The sequence below is a fragment of the Podarcis bocagei genome (assembly GCF_964188305.1).
Source record: "Podarcis bocagei genome assembly, chromosome: 9".
Taxonomy (NCBI): Eukaryota; Metazoa; Chordata; class Lepidosauria; order Squamata; family Lacertidae; genus Podarcis; species Podarcis bocagei.
The window spans coordinates 56,432,608-56,451,894 of NC_138134.1; the positions used below are offsets into that span (position 1 = coordinate 56,432,608).

General features: G+C 41.5%; 1 protein-coding gene and 1 long non-coding RNA gene across 8 annotated transcripts in view; one reads left to right on the forward strand and one right to left on the reverse strand.

The window, feature by feature from the left end:
* The window catches only part of SGMS2 (sphingomyelin synthase 2), a 32,564-nt gene extending 27,479 nt beyond the window's left edge, over nt 1–5,085 (reverse strand). The window contains exons 1-2 of one of the 4 annotated variants that reach the window (XM_081208159.1): nt 4,923–5,085; nt 4,655–4,800 (exon numbers count right to left, since the gene is read on the reverse strand). The gene's annotated coding sequence lies outside the window, so the exon portion shown is untranslated. Of the gene's footprint in view, nt 1–4,650; nt 4,801–4,922 lie in introns of all 4 variants that reach the window. The other 3 variants (XM_081208158.1, XM_081208156.1, XM_081208155.1) reach the window with 3 other exon arrangements.
* Nucleotides 5,086–5,946: 861 nt separating this feature from the next.
* On the forward strand, nt 5,947–19,079 carry LOC308594779. 4 transcript variants are annotated; one of them, XR_014011597.1, is made up of 4 exons: nt 5,947–7,027; nt 9,263–9,350; nt 11,201–11,274; nt 17,445–19,079. It is a non-coding gene; the product is annotated as an uncharacterized lncRNA (long non-coding RNA). The 4 variants fall into 4 exon arrangements; XR_014011598.1 differs by lacking the exon at nt 5,947–7,027 and adding an exon at nt 7,085–7,187 and having other exon boundaries at nt 17,445–19,051; XR_014011599.1 differs by lacking the exon at nt 5,947–7,027 and adding an exon at nt 7,410–7,475 and having other exon boundaries at nt 17,445–19,051.
* Nucleotides 19,080–19,287: the final 208 nt, after the last annotated feature.

Consider the following 19,287-nt stretch of genomic DNA (forward strand, 5'->3'; position numbering starts at 1 on the left):
TCTCGGTAGTCACACTCTCCCCGTGGAATGCCGTCCCATCAGACGTCAAGGAAATAAAAAACTATCTGACTTTTAGAAGAAATCTGAAGGCAGCCCTTTACAGTGGTATCTTGGGATACAAACACTTCGGATTACAGACTCCGCTAACCCGGAAGTAGTATCTTGGGTTAAGAACGTTACCTCAGGATGAGAACAGAAATCGCGTGCTGGCAGTGCAGCGGCAGTGGGAGGCCCCATTAGCTAAAGTGGTACCTGAGGTTAAGAACGGTTTCAGGTTAAGAACGGACCTTCGGAACGAATTAAGTTCGTAATCAGAGGTACCACTGTATAGGGAAGTTTTTAATGTTTGATGTCTTACTGTGTTTTAAGTTGTTGGAAGCTGCCCACAGTAGTTAAGGCAACCCAGTCAGATGGGTGGAATAATTAATAAATAATAATAATAATAATAATAATAATAATAATAATAATAATAATAAAATTGTTATTATTTTATTATTACCAGCCCAATCCTATGCATATTTACTCAAAAGCAAATCCCACCAAGGTCAATGGCACTGACTTTGCCCAAGTTTCAGCTCATGGCCAGTATAGTTAAACAGTTCTCTGAGCAGATGCACATCTGAGGAAACAGTAGTTCATCTGTCTTGCAGAAACTTTCCCATCAATGCCTGTTTTAGTTCCTAAATAAATCTCACAGCATCTGCTGGGACAGTACTGTCTGTGATTCTTAATGCCCTTTGGAATAATCTGGGACAGTAGTGTCCATGGTACAATAAGCCTCCTAACAGGCTGAGATCTGCAAAGACAGCAATGTCTCTGTTAAGAGCCATTCTTCCAGCATCTGCTTGGCATATAGCTGTTCTGTATCCATATTAAAATGAAGTGTTATGGTACCCGCATTTATATAGTGCTAAAAATATTGTGTAAAGACTATCTTACCTAAATGCAAATTAGACAAGCTAATGCTTACCATAAATATTTTGCAAATAAAACAAATTAAATAAAAAATAATAGCCTATAAAAATATAATTCATAAGCTAGAGTAAATCATAGAAAAGGGAAAGTCCACATTCAATCCTATAGACAAGCAAAGTCCATTAATATACATCCCTTTGTAACATAGATTGCAAACATGCAGAGGACACCAATAGAGGAATGCACAAGTTGGCAAAGGTAGTTTTCTGCTCACATTCTTTTTGAGCAGTTGGTGATGGCAGCCCTAGAACATTAAAGTGTCTACTTGGCTGCAGTCTTCAAACCACTTACTCCAAAGTACTCCCATTTTTGTAAATATGATTATTCTCAGTGGTTACAGCCATTAAGGGCTGCTTCTCATGTTACAATTTCATATACACAAACTGATCCTTGTTTCGCAATGTGAAAATGGATGTAGCTGTGCTCTTTTTTTGCCCAATACAGAAACTGAATCAAAATCAAGGAGAGTATTGTAAGGAGAAGGGAATGAGAGGCAAACACCTACATGGCAATTCTTAAACTAGAAGATGCACGCTGTTCCATAAAACAACCTTGACTGTAGATGGAACTGGGGTCTTAAGATTTATTTACAGAAAAAGAGACCCTAAAGCTAGCAACCATTGCAGTCACAAACTTTAATATAAACGTAACAGTTACTAAAAATGTAAACCAAAATTCTCAACTGTTTTATGCTTCAAGATACCTCCCTAAGGAAATAACTGCAGTTAAAAAATGGCTTAGAGTGCAAATTATATCCCATCTATAATGAAGTATGGGATGCAAGTGGCGCTGTGGGTTAAACCACAGAGCCTAGGGCTTGCCGATCAGAAGGTCGACAGTTCGAATCCCTGCGACGGGGTGAGCTCCCATTGCTCAGTCCCTGCTCCTGCCAACCTAGCAGTTCGAAAGCATGCCAAAAAGTGCAAGTAGATAAATAGGTACCGCTCCGGCGGGAAGGTAAACGGCGTTTCCGTGCGCTGCTCTGGTTTGCCAGAAGCGGCTTAGTCATGCTGGCCACATGAGCTGTACGCTGGCTCCCTCGGCCAATAAAGTGAGATGAGCACCGCAACCCCAGAGTCGGCCACAACTGGACCTAATGGTCAGGGGTCCCTTTACCCTTTATAATGAAGTATGCAAACTATCATGCTTTCCTCTTTCTTTAACTGTAGACATATTTGTGTTTTAATAGGATTAAATACGTTGAAAAGAAATGCTTGTTCGATATCTGCTTTCTTAATTTTGTTCAAATATTAATATAATTAATTATGTGAATGGAAAAGAAACATGAAGTTTCCAATTTTCTACTATAGTTAAGAACTCAGAAAACATTGAGTTGGATGCAGAAAGTTTCTTCTGCTCACATTATTATAAACTCAAAGATGTTCTGATACTTGCTGAAGCTTGAGAGGAATCTATCTATTGTAGCACTAAATGAATGCTTGGACAAGCATTCGTGGAGAACTGCTAGTAGCTAATTGACTTTTGCTCATGGTTCTTTGGATGCAAATTACTACATGCAACAGTTTCACATGATACACATATAATCTGAAGGAAATGAGAGATTTCAATATGTGGCCATTAAAAGTTTAAACCCCAAATGATGTATAATGATGAGAAGTGTTGATTAAGAATACGTATGTTGAAGAGTTGCAAAAATCTTTCAGTATCAAGTGCTCAAGGGATTATAGGCTGGAATACAAAACAAAGCAATCAAAGTATAATTAGGATTCTTATGATATTTTAATTTATTTAAATGAAGTTTGTGAACTGATCATAAAGACTTTTATGGTCAGAGAGAGATTGATTTCTCAGCCTGATTCAAGAATGTGGCAGGCAGGAGTGTACTTTCAATGACAGAAAGAAAGAAAGAAGTCTTCTGGGAACAGACTGACAACTGTAAACTCATCAAAGTAACAGGTCACATATTTGCTAGTTATAGATTGTCTTCTTTTCCTGCCTAGTCTTCCTCATTCAGTAGTTATGTGTAATCCTCCAAACATTACAGAGTTATCTATAAGATTACTCAGGATTGAATGGCTTTGGGTTGCAACCAGATGGAAGCTACCTTAAAAAGTAATACACCTGAATGCTAAATTTGTTTACTTTAAAGACAGGCCTACTGTTGTCAATACCCTTCACTTCCAAATAAGTTTTAGATTTAAAACCTATATCTAAAAACCTGCTGCTATCTCTATACCATATCCCTCAAGCGAAATACTCAAGAATACAAGTACTTTTTAAAAGCAGTTATTTGCAAACATTTGTGCTTACAGTACCCACTACACAGCTGACAGAAAGACTATGAGACCACTTTTTGTGGGGGGGGGGCGACAATTGTCTTTTATTAACAAGACTTTCTACATCCATGAAACAGACTTACCAAACGCAATCTTACTAAGCAAAACAATGGGAATATGGAAAGCACTTTGTTTTGTTTGCAAGCCGAATTTTTTTGTTTTAAAACAATAATGGGAGCCAGGCTCAATCATGCTTAGCAAAACCCATTAAATTCAATGAAACGTCATTTGGACACAACAACCTTATGGAGCAAGGTAAACTCCTTCCACCCCGGTTGGATTTTACAGAGCAGAGGGCTCACAAGTACATTGCAGCCCTGCTATGCATGTAGCTGAGGTGGAAGATGGACCACAACACTGGCCTGGACCTGGTACAGCAATCAGATCCAAATTGCACGCAACACTGTCACACAGATGCAGGGCCAGCTCTGGATCCAACAGATCCAAGGCTGGCTCAGCCCTGCCCCTGAAATACCACATTCAGCAGACAGAAGTGGGGAAGCTCCACTCCAGCAGAGTGATGCACAGGTAACTGGCTAACAGCGGCTGGGAGAGGTACACCTCCATCCAATTAAACACCCCCAGCCTTACATAAAAAGGATTCAAATTGTTCTGCCTCTATTCTATGCAAGATTGAGCCTGAATCCAGCCCAAACTGCATTTCATACAGTAGTGGTCCAACCTCTGCTTTTAGATAATAAACTACGTAGTATAACAATGTTATGTGTACAAGCAACCTTACCATTTAAAAAAAACATTATTCCAAAGTCTCTAAAAACTATTCAAGATAAACTGAATTACAGAACATTTCTACACATTTCTAATAAAGCTCAGTCAAAACCAGCGGGGCATTACCAAGTTCAAAACTACTTCTATGTAATTGTGACACGCTAAGGAAAAGTTTACCTACATTTGAAGTTTTCACAATACATGTATTTTACGGCAATGAAATTGAGCCAGAAATGTTTTGTCAGTTTGTTTCATATTTACAACAAACCATCTTATACAGTCAACTTTTATTTAAGTCCCCAGAAACGTCCTTCTGCTTTGGATGCAACCTGCACTACCCTGGGAGTCAGTCCAATTGAACTCAGTGGGATTTACTGGTGAACTGACATGCAAAGGACTGCCCTATTAAAAACTGGAGTCAAGCAGATAGAAAAATAAAAAGGTTTTGGTGGAGATAAAGAAGTTTCGGAAGCAATATGAAGCATTTTAAGAAAAAGCAGTACTGGGTTGGTTTCATTCACATATTTGGCACCACAAACCTCTCCCATCCCCCCATTAGATTTTTCGGGGGGGGGAGCGCCATGGAGTTTTCGTTCCTTCCAATATACACAAGTAACTCCTTGGCTGACGCACCAGCTCTTGAACTTACCTACTTAATTTGGAGAGGGGAACAGCCTCCGAACTAGTTCTGCGTTCCAGCACTCAGCAGGAAAGTCTCCTGCATAGCCTCCAACCAAGCTCCTTGGCATTTGCAGTTCCTTCTGGCCAGAACTAGAGGCAAGGCACTCCCACCACTGGGCTAGGAGCCGCAAGAAGAAACAGCTAGAAGAAAGTTTCCTTTTCCCTTGCAGACAGCTCTCCCCCCCCCTTCTTCTTCTTCTTTATTTAATCCCAGCCTCTTTACGCGAATGCCATACGCACCGTTACCTCGGCAGTGCAACAGCTGGAGAGGTTTCCTCTGCGCGAGGGCGGCTCCTGGGAGACGGAGCCTCGAGGCAGGCTGGACTGGCGGGGCCGTGGCTGCTTCTGGAGGCGCCGCTGTGTTTACAGCCAGTTTCATGCTCTCCGCTCGTCCCCTCCCTCTCCCTGCCTCCCTGCCACAGCCTCGCCTGACATCATTCATTCTCTTACATTCACACACACGCCCACTCCATTTCCAAACAGTGAGTCAGCCTAGCCCTGCTCCTATGCGAAGAAGGCTGGGCTAGAAAAACCGGTTGAGACCGAGGAAGGGAAATAAAAATAAAATGAGGGGAGGGAAAAAATTAATCGAGCGGGGTGGGAAGCCCTGCTCCACAGTCTGTCGCTAAAGGTGGGGATAGGAGGGATCTGCTACAGGGATCAAGGCACGGGTTGGTGCATGCACTGAACTCGCGTTGCAATTAAGAGAGTGGAGAGAGTTGGGGAGCGGATTCTGCAAGGAAACGAGCCAGCTCCTGTCTGGATAATCCTGCTCCTGATCTTCAGGCTACCTTAAACCGTTCTTCAAAAGAAGGAACTCCCTTTAGAATCAAACATGGGCAGAATCCGATCGTTCTAACTGCTGCTGCTGCTCTTTTCAGCGTTTCAAGGATCCTCTTTCATGGTTTCTTATGCCTCCGTGGTGCACTTTTCATATCAGCTGTCGTCCTTCAAACTTTCCCCACCCACTGCAAACATAAGAGCCAACTCCTAGGGACCGAGGTTCCTTCGCTCCCCCCCCCCCAATAAAATATTTGCCTCCAAGGGACCTCCAAGTTGATGGACATTGGCATTCAAATAGTATGTGCACGTAGCGTTATGTGATCAATTATGCAGGGTGGGGCTTACCTGCCCCTCCAATATTTTATTCAAGTTGGCAGCCCTGCCCAGAAATGTGCTTGGCTGACTGCCAGCAATTTAGCTGAAGGGTTAAAGACAGTGACTTAAAAAGGCCACCTAGCCTTCAAGTAAGAGAGCACTGACCAACCTGCACTAAATTAGTTCAGGTTTCCCAGACCATCATGTATCCAGAGAGCAAAGTACAAGTTACAGCAGTGATGCTTGAAGTTACAGTACTTAACTGGAAATAAACCAAGGCTAGAATCCCTAGGCATGCTCAGGTTGCCATTCTAATTCGACTTGCCTGGGAGTAAATCCCACTGACTTCAATAGGGCGCCATCCGCACTACGCATTTAGAGCAGCCATGGCTTCCTTTCGACCCCCAATCCTGGGAGCTGTAGTTGGTTAACAGTGGCAAGAGTTGTTAGGAGACACACATTCCCCTCGCAAAACTACAATTCCCAGAGTTCCTTAGGAAGAGGAGCTGACAAGCTGTCAACATTTCCCTTTTTTAAAGGGAAATTCCCTTATTCCGAATAGGATTCCTCGCAAGAAAAGGGAAAAGTTGACAACCACTCTTAAGAGTTGTAGTTCTGGGAGGGGAATAGGCGCCTCCTAACAACTTTCAGCACCTTTACCAACTACAGTTCCCAGGATACTTTGGAGGGAAGAGGAGCTGTGACTTTTCTAAAGCAGCATGAAACTGCTTTCAGTGTATAATGCAGATGAGGCCTAAGATTTCCTTCAGAGTAGGCATAGATAGGACTGTGTTGTTACCTGGGAGTAAGCCCCATTGAGCAGTGGAGGTTAATTCCAAGTAAGCAGGCCTAAGATCGGATTGCACATCTATTAAGAGTCCTAGTAAGACATTTTCAACACGATTATAGAGCAGGAGAAAAGATACTTACATAAAGAAAGTCATTTTGAAAAATAAAAGTCCAAATGAAATGAATCAGAACTAGTCCTGGGCCTTGACAGTAGCCCGATATGCAGACCAGTAGCAATTCATAAAGCTATTTCCACCACTTTTGTCTCCACACCATGCTAAGTATCTTATTATTAAAGCCAGAGGAGCAAGGCTAGTGAAAAAACGGTGGCGACTTTACACAGAAAGCGGGGATGTGATTGCAACTGTACAAATGTGATTGGGCAGCGGAAGTGAGAAGCGTAACAAGGACCATCTGTATTATCTGTGAATGGAAATACATTTGGCAATATTTCACAGGTAAAAATGTTCACCTCGAGGAAGCTGCGCACGGAATTTCAATTCTGCACGGCTGATGTTTACTAACAACCGGTGGTCCCACCAGAAGTATGTCTTCTGTACCAAGGGCCTAAACCTGGAAGGAAATAAGAACATCATGCTTAGGTTTGAAAGCTTTGAGGTCAGGATATTATATAAATACCTGTGGTCAAGGGGAAATTTTACCTCAGAAAACTCCTACAAGTGGTGGTAGTCCTTGAGACAAGAATGGCTGCCCCATTTTCCGCGTGGCTTGGTAGGCCTAGCATTGAGCAGCCAGCTTGGCAGTGCCTAGGAAGTGTGGCTTGCGGTTGCTTAGCAACAGTGACAGATTTACCTCAGCCCCTTCTCCCAGGCCAGCCATTTTGCCTGTGTGGCAGATGAGCAATGCTGGCGACAGCAGCGTTAAAGGGAAAGGGCTGCGAGGAGAGTGAAGAGAGGCTTGAATTAAGTGTGCCCCATTTATCTGGAGTACATTATCCAGATGTAGTGGATAGGAGTGTACAGTATGGATACCCAAATTCCAAATTCCTATCACTCAGTGAATGGCCGCCTGCAATCTTTGTCTCAATGAAGTTGTTTGGATGGTACATGAGATCATCAGGATGCCATCCTGAGAATCTGGGACGGAGTAGGAAATAAGAACAAAATAAATACCATAAGTCACCCTGTTTGTTTGGGGCTTTTTTGGACAACAGGTTCCTGTTGATCAAAACAGCCAAGCTATTATGTTCTTCGTACAGAATGTTAATGAAATTGTTGCTTGCCACTTCTGGCCATTTTATGTCCTGCGTAAGGCTCAATATTAAGCAACAGCAATATTTAGCTTTAAATTCAAGTTACTTCATATGAGCCGGTGTGAGATAATCAGTTCTTGGGTTGCCTTTGGTCACAGTGAATTAATGCTACATTGCCTTTTTAAGCACAATTCACCTTCCCTCTTAGGAAAAGCCCAAGAGCAGGCCTGTGCTAAAAGCCCTGCTAATAAATTTATAAAGTTACCAACACCTATGTGGAGCCAAAATTATGTAGTCAATATTCCACATACTGGTACATCAAAAGGCATGGGGATGTTTCTGTAAGTCAGCGGTCCTTGAATTGTTTTTTATAGTTATAGGTATAACTTTTTACGGTCATATGACAAAACGTGCATATAATATAACCTGTTTTGTCATTTAGTGGTTTATAAGGCATTGAAAGGTATAACTGTAGTATGAGAATTTTAATTTTTCCCTCCCAAACTGAGATTATTTCACTAACTGATCACATACAGTTGATCAGCAAATTCCACTATATATTTCAAACAACAGTTGACAACAGATCAGTTAGCCCAGAAACAATGCTTGTTTTGTGATTTCAGGATTTTCAGGCCGAATAGAGCATGACTATAATATTAGATGCAACCCTTTTCATATTATTTCAGTGTGATATGCTGTACAATGACTGGGAAGGGTTGCATTACTCTTTTTGTTTGTTACTACGGTATATTATGTATTTTTGTGTTTTATATTGTAAACTGCCCTGTGATCCTCAGATGAAGTGTACATAATTTACTAAATAAATAAAACAAATTCTGTAGAATAAGAAAAAAAAACCCACACATTAAGAGCTTTTAATTCTAAATATGTAAGAAAAATTCTTTTCTCAACAAAAGCCTATCAGTAGGGCATTTGCTTTTCGATGGGGAAATTTGATCCCAGTCTCCTCTTTTCTATTTTCTTTTTCTTTTCTTAAAAAAATCCTTCCCAGGGCAAACTTTTATGTTCATCTGAGCTGAAGCAAACTCAATTTTCTTTTTCATTGCGGCATTTCTTTCATGAGATCAGCAGTGGTATTATTGGAGATGGTATTACTATAAATGGACACAGCCTAGCTCGTGCATTAAAGTTGTGATGATTTCCAGAAAGATGCCAGGCAGTTCTTTAAGTAAGCATTGTGGCTAGAATGCAGGAGTCGCACCAAAGTTCGGAAGGAAAGAGATGAAAATTTGTGTCCCTTAGACTGGCTGCACTGTTGTCAGGAGTCTTTGTTTAGACCATTTTTACACTCTTGCTGTATACTTATTTGAGTAGTTTTTCTTTGTCTATTAACCAGTACAATGTGACTTCTGTGTTCCACCTCTGCTTTACGTCAACTTTTTCCACCAAATAGTTAAATTTTAAAACAAACTCTCACCTGAGCACCTCCGTCATTAATGGACTTTTGTCTTTATAACAGGCTTGTCAAGTAAGGAGATATTACCCCTCGACTTTGAAGGAAGGTAATGAGTCAGAGAGCAAAGACCATACAGGAACTGCGCAATTCAGTATGTGAAACTAATCCTCACCCCAGCATTCTAATAATACAATCTCCACAAACCACACAGAACACCCATTTTGCTCCCTCCACCTCTGCTTTTATCTGGTGGCTTGAAATGCAGAATCATGAGATCAGCATCAGCAGAATTTCCACATTTTTGGGTTCCCTTTAATAATTATCTGCATGTCATACAGATAGTTAACAGATCCAGTGGCGTAGCGTGGGGGGTGCAGGGGGGGCCGGCCGCACCGGGTGCAACATCTGGGGGTTAGGGTTAGGGGGCGCAAATCCACGGGTTAGGGGGCGCAAATTACTTGCCTTGCCCTGGGTGCTGACAACCCACGCTACGCCACTGAACAGATCTCCACTTCCATAATAATAAATGCTACATATGCTAAATTTGTGGCTGTCACCAGGGGAAACACAACAAAATATGCACATTAGAGAACTCAGTTCAATAAATTTTGCCTGAGATTGCCCAGACTCCTGCAGAGTTTCTGCTGCATCATTTGCACCAGACATTTAAAGCACCATTATGCCAATTTAGCAGTCATGGCTTCCCCCAAAGAATCCTGGGAACTACAGTTGGTAAGGGTGCTGAGAATTTTGGAGGCATTCCTATTCCCCTCACTCACCTGCAATTCCTAGAGTTCCCTAGGAAGAGGGACTGATTGTTAAACCACTTTGAGAATTATTTAGAAAATATGGGAACACATAATGATTGTGAAAGTGTGACTTCCTCTCTAGATTGCATTGTATGTGTATTATTTGAAAATGATAACAAATATTTTAAAAAGTTTTTATTTCAGAATGCTGGGTGTCTATAATCATGGATACAGGCATACATATGAAGGTATAAGATGGAGAAAGTGGCTAGATGCATATTACCTATAGTTGCCAACCCCCTAGCTAATGTGGCTCCTGTGCCAGCAAGAGAAACATGACAGGAAATTCAGTGCTGCAGGTGTTTACATAACTGCAATTCCTGAATGGGAAAAGTTGAGTTCACTATTGAAGAAAGGTTTTTGGAATGAACACTATTCTTGCTTGGCTAGATGTTTGTTGTCCAATCTGACTCCTACTAATTGAATACTATTCACAGCTGTACAAACATTACAGCATACATTGATCAGAACAAGTATGGCTACTTTATCTAGACTATTTTATCTACTATAGTAAACTAATTCAGGTCTCTTTGTCTAAACTGTTTTGCTGATGTCATACATTGATCTGGTTTCCTCATCACGTTAAGCTAAACTATGTGTGGGTTTTCAGACTGAAGACTGTGTACGTAGCACTACTCCCTTGGTGCTGCTGCACTATCTGTGACTTAACCATGGTTTGGCTTAGTGTTGTGTCTGAACCCAGGTTTGTGGTTTGTCTTGTTCCAGACAAACCATGAGCCATAACCAAAGCTTGTTCTTTGCTTGCCTCTTTCATTTTGTCTGATGGAGACAAACCACAACCACATGTTTGGATGTAACACTAAGCCAAAACAAGGTTTAGTCATGGGTAGTGCAGCAGCAGCAGGAGCAGCAGCAGCAGCAGCAGCAGCAGCAGCAGCAGAACAACCAGCAGCAGAGCAATGAGACCATAATATTCATTCCATAAAGCCATGCATATATTTGTTCATGCAAAACCATGATTTATATTGTATTTTGCATGTAAGAGAGAGAAGACAACAATGCAAAGGATTATATGTGCTCTTTATTTTGAATGGGAGGTGTGTTAGTTTTAAACCAAATCCCATTAGAATAGGTTTTTTATGAGTGCTGGACATTCACAGTGTTCAAAATTGAAGTAAAGAGGAACTGTAGGTGTTTTAAAGCTTATATTGTTTGCTGAATGTCTTCACAGAATACGTAAACAAATGAACAGAATGAAACATATCTTTTAGGGAAACCACTAAAGACTCCATTACACAAACACAGGTAATGTCAATACAGCTTCATAATCCTTATTCAGGCCCTTTATACCTCTTTACTTGCATGGATTAACTAATCGATGGAACTATATTAGGACTGTGACATCTGCCACACATCCAAAAGAAGGGCTGTGACTCAGTGCTTTGCATGCAAAAGGTCCCAGCATAACTCCTCAACATCTTCAGGTATGGCTGGGAAGAGACCCCGGTTTGAAATCCTGGAGAATCACTGCCAGTCAGCGTAGACAATATTGAACTAGATGAACAGAATGTCTTACTCAGAATAAAGCGGTTTCTATGACCCCACTGGGAAGAGATACTGAGCATGTGTAGGATATTGCACTGGACACTCTTCCTGATGCACAACTTATGAAAAAGCGTGCATACAGTTTGTATGCATGTTCAGTGTATACTTTGGAAGGTCTGCAGCTGAGGGGTAGAGTGCATACTTTGTGTGCAAAAGGTCCAAAGTTCAGCCCCCGACCTTTCCAACGGGGGCTCAGAAAGATTCCCATCTGAAAACCTGAAGATCCAATGCCAGTCAGTGTACAACTTAGTCTAAGGCAACTTTCTATACAGTTATATCTACAGTTTCCCAAAGTATGTTTCTCCCCCCCCCCAAAAAAATGTTTTTATTAGCAATTTCAACATAACAACATATCAAAACATATCATATTGATTATTTCCCCCCACCCCCCTCAAACCCTCCCTCGCCCCCAGGACTTCCCTTAGCTTCTCTCTCTGATTTCTCAGCCCATATTATTCTCTGCATGTTATAAAATTATACAAATCCTCACATTATCTGTCTACCATGTTATCAATTGATAAATTTGTGTATGTTTATTCAAAACCTGCCAAGGAGTCCAATTCATTTTGTTGTCTTTTTAAGTAATTTGTGAAAATTTCCCATTCTTCTTTAAAGTCACAGTTGTCCTTATCTCATAGTTTGTATGTCAGTTTAGCCAGTTCTGTATAGTTCATCAATTTCTCTTGCCAGTGTTCTTTTGTTGGGGTTTCCTCATTCTTCCATCCTTGTGCTATCAAGACTCTTGCCGTTGTTGTTGCATACATAAATAAATTCTTTGTTTTCCTTGGCAGGTCTCGTCCTACAATCCCTAACAAAAATGCTTCTGTTTTTTTTTAACAAATGTCATTTTAAACATTTTCTTCAATTCATTATATATCATTTCCCAATTTTTTAAAACTTCTCTACATTCCCCCCACATAAGATAAAAAGCCCCTTCTTTTTCTTTACATTTCCAACATGTATTTGACCCGGTCCCAAAGTATGTTTCAAGGGCAGGTCTGAAGGGGAAGACTTCTTTGCAAAGTAGCACCATGTTTATGAATTAAACAAATACTACTGCAAACACTAAAGGTATCCAGTACTGTATTCTTTTCACACACAAATGCTCTTCTTTTGAAACTTTTGACTACTTATGGGAGTGGTTAGCTGCAAAGCTTCCCTTGCAGGGAAAGTAATAATTCAGTGTTGCTTTTCCATCCAGAAGAAATAAAAAAAATTGGGAGGTTAGGAATAAATACGTCTATGATATGCTGTTGTGGTGGTGAAAATACACTTTGTTTACTGTTTTTGGACACCCAGTATCTAAAGTTAGAAAATGACAGTAATTTCAACGCCACACTTTTGAAACTACACTTAACACGCAAAAGACTGTAAGCTATTTTCGAGGAATTCAGCCAAAAGCTTGAGTAATTAGCTAACCTTCCACTGTGTTGCCCAACCAACCCTACCCTGTCTCACCTTCTAAACCCAGGATTATCCCCACCCAAATGGTATTACCTCCCCTCCCCACTTCCTTTTGAGGCCAGACCTCCCATCTGTGCTCCGCTTTTTAATGCTCTGCAGCTGGCCCACCTGCATTGCATTGCAGGGCAGATAATCCCCAGAAGATTTTGAGTGCAAATGTTTTCTAAACAAATATATTCAAGAAGCCAAAGCTGCTATTTTAAATTGTAAGCAGGTTGAGCATAGAAACCAAATCTTCTTCTTTCAAGTCACACAATTTTCCTGCATTATATAATAAATTTGGGCAGGAGGGGCAGGAACCAGTAACTCTAACACAATACCCAAACTAGGTTGGCAATCTAAGTAGTTAATAAATAAATACAAATAACCAGAATTCTTAAGCCTTTATTCTTTCCGTAAGAGGAACGTACCCTGAAACATTATTATGAACAGCACAGTAGATTTTAATTTAACTGCCAAAAGCCTGAATAAATGGAAATATCTTACCTTCCACATATGTTCCAAATTGATTTATAACATATAATAAAAACAGTTTAAAAGCCAGTTACAAAACAGTACAAAAACAATGAGAGGAGTTAAAAATCAATCCAAAATGGACACCTATGGTAGAGAGGTATTCAGCCAGCTAGTAAAGCTTATCAGAACAACAGTGTCTTCCATTGTTTCTGAAAAGTGCAGATAGTGGGTACCTATTGTATCTTGACAGCAATCTTGTTCTGATATCTCTGGAACTTTAAGGAGAAACTCTCAGGATAGTTGCAAGAGTTTTGGAACAGTCCAGGAAAAGTGTGGGCTTGACTCAGATGAAAATCAGTCAGGAACAGATAAAACTAGGTGTGGTATTGAAACTGAAGTCCATTTCTCATGTTGCCAGACATATTTGCTGCTGAATGTATAGCCAAGATACAACCAACTACAGCTCTCCAGTTAGTGTGTCTTTATGACACTACATATGTTTGCAAACAGATTTTTGTCACATCCGTACTTTGTGCCTTGAAACAATATTTGAAAAGCCATTAGCTGTACACCTAAAAATGGCATGTGTCTACATTCTATAGGAAACACAGTGCTGCAAGAATCTTGTGTACTTTAGATTTGTTAGCTGAGCCAATGCAAAAGAATGAGCTGGCGAATTGTGATTTGGTGATGACATTCAAGTGACTCATGTGACCTGCACTGTAATGATCATGCCCTGACTGCACATTGGCAGTCTCTTGACAGACAGCAACTCTGCTGGATCAAAGTAGCAGGCCAGTACCATTGCTGGTGCTATCAGTTTTGGGTGTCAGAGTGTCTTTAAGAATGGTATCTGTGCCTTTGCCTCCTATTCTAATTAGATAGGATGGATGCATTTCATCATCCTTCTTCCATATTTATTTTGCATGACAACAATGGCAGCAGAAGACATCAATACTGGTCTTGGTTTACTAAAAGCAACGTAGAATGTACTTCAATTGGAACCTATTCCAAGGACGGAAAGTGCTACAGAGTCTATTTAATGTAACCACATGTCAAAGCAGCTACAAAAAGAAACCGGTAGTTCCACATAAGCCTGGGATGCTGAGCTAAACCTTGAAAGCCTGCCAAAATGAAATCCCTGTGCTTTCCAATCCATTAGTACTTTTTATGGCAGTGTTTGTCCAGACACTATGTTTTGTTCCCAGAATTACCAGTGGGCCTGCTTTGTGAGCATCAGCTAAAAGTGTTCACTTTTCTTTCCACACATAATCCAACATTTGTAAGCCTTGGTTTCCTGATGTTTTCCAAGTGATGGTTGTTTGCTTGTGTTCTGCTTAATATTTCTAAAAGAACTCCAGAATTTACTTTAAAATCAAATAATTATGCACACATAAGCAATGTGCAGATCTGAATGTACAGATGCACACTTTCTGCACACTTGACCAGTGGCAAGAAATTCCAGGGGCAATACTACCTAGGTTAGCTTTCTATTGCCTAGGTTGCATACAAAAACCAAAACATACATACCTAAAAGCAAATTACGAGGAGCATAGGATGCTGCCTTATACTGAGTCAGGCCATTGGCCCATCTAGCTCAGTACCATCTACACTGACTGGCAGCAACTCTCCAGGATTTCAGACAGGGTTCTCTCCCAGTTCTAGCTGGAGATGCTGGGAATTGAACCCGAGATCTTTTGCATGCTAAGCAGATGCTCTACCACTAAGTTGTTGCTGTTGTTTAGTCGTTTAGTCGTGTCCAACTCTTCGTGACCCCATGGACCAGTGCACGCCAGGCCCTCCTGTCTTCCACTGCCTGCCACTAAGTTATAACCCTTCAAATGCCAAATAACATTAATAAGGTGTCAGTTTTCCAAGCCAATATTACAACTTTTAAAAGCCTGATAAAAAAGGCTGCGGCATGAATCTGTACAATATTTCATATTAGTATATTTATTTGTGAATATACAAACATAAGTGGAAGCAAGCCCAATAAGCAGCAGACCTGCTATCCTACACCAGCTCTTCAGCAAGAGATGACTCCCAAGATGTGCTTAGTCTTCAGTTGATGTCTCTCTTTGCTTCTGTCTTTCTTTGTCTCTGTTCCAAGCTGGTTTGTTTCCTAACTGCATCCACCCACCTTTATGTCAGCTGCTCCCCTGGCAGCTGGTAGGCATCACTTTTTCAAAGTTGTGATAGCTAATTCTTGATCTTCAGAATATTTCCCAACCATTATGTCCCATTGGAAAAATATCAACCAATCTCCCTAACAAAGAAATGGCTCAGCTATAACAAACATGTACTAACTCAAGTAATACCAGATCCCATTTTGAAATGAATGTACAAGTCTCTATTTATCCTGTCGCAACCACACTGAATGTTGAAACGCACGCCCACCCAGAACTTTTCAACATCCTCTCCCCCTCCCACCACAACATATACATTCAGGGAAGGGAGCTGGTCACTGCAGGAGGGGAGTCAGCCTAGCTTCCTCACCAGCCAGACTCATTGCTGTCTCTTAGTCTCCTTCCTCTCTAGCCTCCCCTTCTGCCTCCAGTTCTGGACTGCTATCTACCACAGATTCTTCCATCTCACTAAACCCTGTTACCTCGTTAGCTTCTAACACCTCCTCCCCCCAGTCTGCTCTCTCTTCTCCCTCTGAGCCTTCTTTACTTGGGGTTTCACCAGGTAGTGCCTCCCACTACTCCTCTGCGTCCAGCCAGCACATGACATCAAGTAAAGAGGCCTTAGTATAGTTCAAAGACACATTCCGGCCAGGCAAAAGCACCTGAGAAAAGTGTGGACCAAAGTGGTGCATGTATGGCCTGGAGAGAGATTAAAGGACCAGAAATAAAGGATGGGGTGGGAGCTGCATTCAGGTCCCTAGTCTGGGATTCCCCATGCCTCTGTCAGGCCTTATGATGACAATGACCACTCCACGCTTAAAACGGGGGGCGCCCTTTGCGTGGACGCGCACAGCCCCTAGATCTGGAGCTGCTCCAACAGCATAGGCTTGGTTTGCCTTCCCTCAGGTGGGATACCTGGAGGTCTCCGCCTACCTCAGTCAGTTGTCCAATCCCACCTGGGGGAAGCGTTGCCAAGGAGACCAGGCCAGGTAGGGGAGGGATTACCTGCCCACACAATAGAGGGAGGATCTTACCTGGGAATCCTCACTTGGCTCCAGAGCTTCTCCCACCCCACCGACCCTCAGTTAATGTCTTATTTGCAGGTTAACTTTTCTTCACAGGTATGTGGGCGCTGCTACGTTAGGGTCGCTGTTAAAGGGCCGGAAATGAATTTCCCTGCATTGGCAGGTTTCGCCTTTCCCGTAGCAAAACGTCACAACTTTGGCGGTATCAGGCCTTGGGCGGAATCCTTTAGTCCTTCTTCCTCTTTGCGGCGGCGATACCAGGGTTCCCCGTTAAAGGGGTTTCTGAAGGGAGGCTTTGACCGTACGCCGAAAGGTCGTCATTGCTCTCCCCTGCAGCGGCGGTGTAACGGGGGCGGCTATCTCTGCTTGAACATATGTTCTCCAGAGCCGGCCCATCCCCCCAACACGCACTGGATAACCCTGATGCTCCCTAGGTCCCCGGCTGGGGATTGGGGAGGGAGAACGCCCAATGCCTGAGCCAAGGTCTACCCACATTTGAAAGTTAATAAAGTTGTGGCCAATTTAATCCCATAGCACGTTGTCATGAGTCGTTATTTCACATGACGGGGGGGGGGGACCGCGCGGGATCTGGGGACTCCGCCTGTCCACGCAATGATGATACAGACATAATAGGCAGAAAGAATTTTGAGAAATTTGAGGGAAGGGGGAATAATCAAGATGTATACCTTTCACCTGTGGGTTTTAAAAAAGTTATTTACAGTATTTCAATGTAATATTTTGAAGAGCAGAGCAGATTCGGTCAGAAAAATAAAATGCTTACCAACTCTCTCATCTACAGCTGTTCATACTCTTGGCAGTACCACTTTGGCTATTAATTTGAATCGCGCTGAAAAGAAAGGTGGAAATTGTGGTGGAGATTTACACTAGGGGAAGTAAATAACAGTGGTGGTAAAAATGGGATGAAATCAGCAGGTGCAGAGGAACAAGAAATTCCAGTAAAACATTTTCTTCACATCACTGTGCTTAGAGTACCAAATGCATGATGCAGAGGTTCTCTGGAAACATGCAATCTGCGTGCTGCTGAATTGCAGTCTGTGTTCTGAATATTAATTTGATTCAAGGTAGTGCCTGAAAGGACTTCGGAAGGAAATTACAAATTATGGGAATTAGATATTACATAGAAATGCTTTAGCATCTATAACTGGGACAAATTCCAAGTAACTGCCCTTGCAATATAGGACTGCTGCTGAGTCATCCCACAGTGCTCTATAACAGTGCCTTATTTTTGATTATTCATGCTGGCATAGCCTTAAGAGTTTCAATATCATCAAGAAATGATCTAAGATATAAAAAGGACTCTGAAGATTTTCTTTGAGAAGAAATAAGGAGGCTGTAGGGTGGGTGGAACTGATTCAATTTATTAAGCCTTATTTCCTGTTTCATTTACCAACCTATCTAGCAGCATGCTCATCAAGATTTGCTGCTGCAAATCAGATTTTAGTATGCAAACACTTAAGATTGAGCTGTGCCAATAGCTATGCCAGCACACCGCCACAAAATGTAATATTTGCCCATGCCAAAATCAAAGGAGATGGTAGAAGCATGGTAGAGAGCCCTTATAGACTAGTTTCTCACTCCCAGGTGTATTCTGCAACATTTCATTGATGCAATATCAGCACATTAGTGATGGATTTATACAGGACCGCCAACACATCATTTCACTTCTGCAATGCTGCCCCAGTGTTATTACATTTTTGCTCTCTGCAGGGATGCTGTTCCACTATACAGAACCAAAAGCAGGACAAAACCTTAGCACAATTGTGGTATAAAAAGTTTCAGGATTTCTGCAGGAAGTATCGGGATGTACACTGATTGGAAACAAAGCAGTATGTCAAGTATTCAATGCAGGATTCTACAGTATATAACTGCCCTGATATCATCCTGAGCACGAATCAGAATGAATGCACAATTAAAAATATATGCTTGGAGGACTGTTGCCATGTCGGCCATGAGAGATTGCCCCAAGAGACTGCAACCCTTCAAAAGAAAAGAAAAAAGTCTTTTGGTGCAGTGTAATCTATGTGATTTAAGGAATAAATTAGGAGCGTGTAAGGAGAAGAGTGTGGTTCTGTCCTAAAACAGAAAACTGTTGCATGTTTTTACAAAAATCAGATGTGCCTGGTGGTTTGCTGGGTTTGTTGCAAGCATGAAGGTGGTAAGATCAAACATTTACCCTGTTCGTAATTGAAAGGATTTTGAGAATTCATCTTTCTATTTTCTTTTTTCCACCTAGCAAATCTTGGATACAAAATTACAGAGCAGTTTCTGGGCAGCAAACTTGTGGGTGGCATATACATAATGCCAGCCAAGGTTAACATAGAAAGTCTCTGATCAAACTGTATCTCCTGGAGGGTGTGTGACATTTTTATAATATTTATGGAGAGTGGTGTATGCTCTGTAATTACTGCTATATATTGGTGTTAAATAATTATGTACCGTTCAATTAGCATATTCAGTTTGAATCTTTCCTTACAGATTGGTACTCCACAGTCTGCTATTTATATGGCAAATTTAGATTCCTCTTTGGTGATGAAAACGGCCATAGATTTTCTGAAAGCTGGATTCCGGCTCCTCCTCATGAATTTGTATGGATGTTTTAAAGTAAGGAAAGTGGCAGGAAA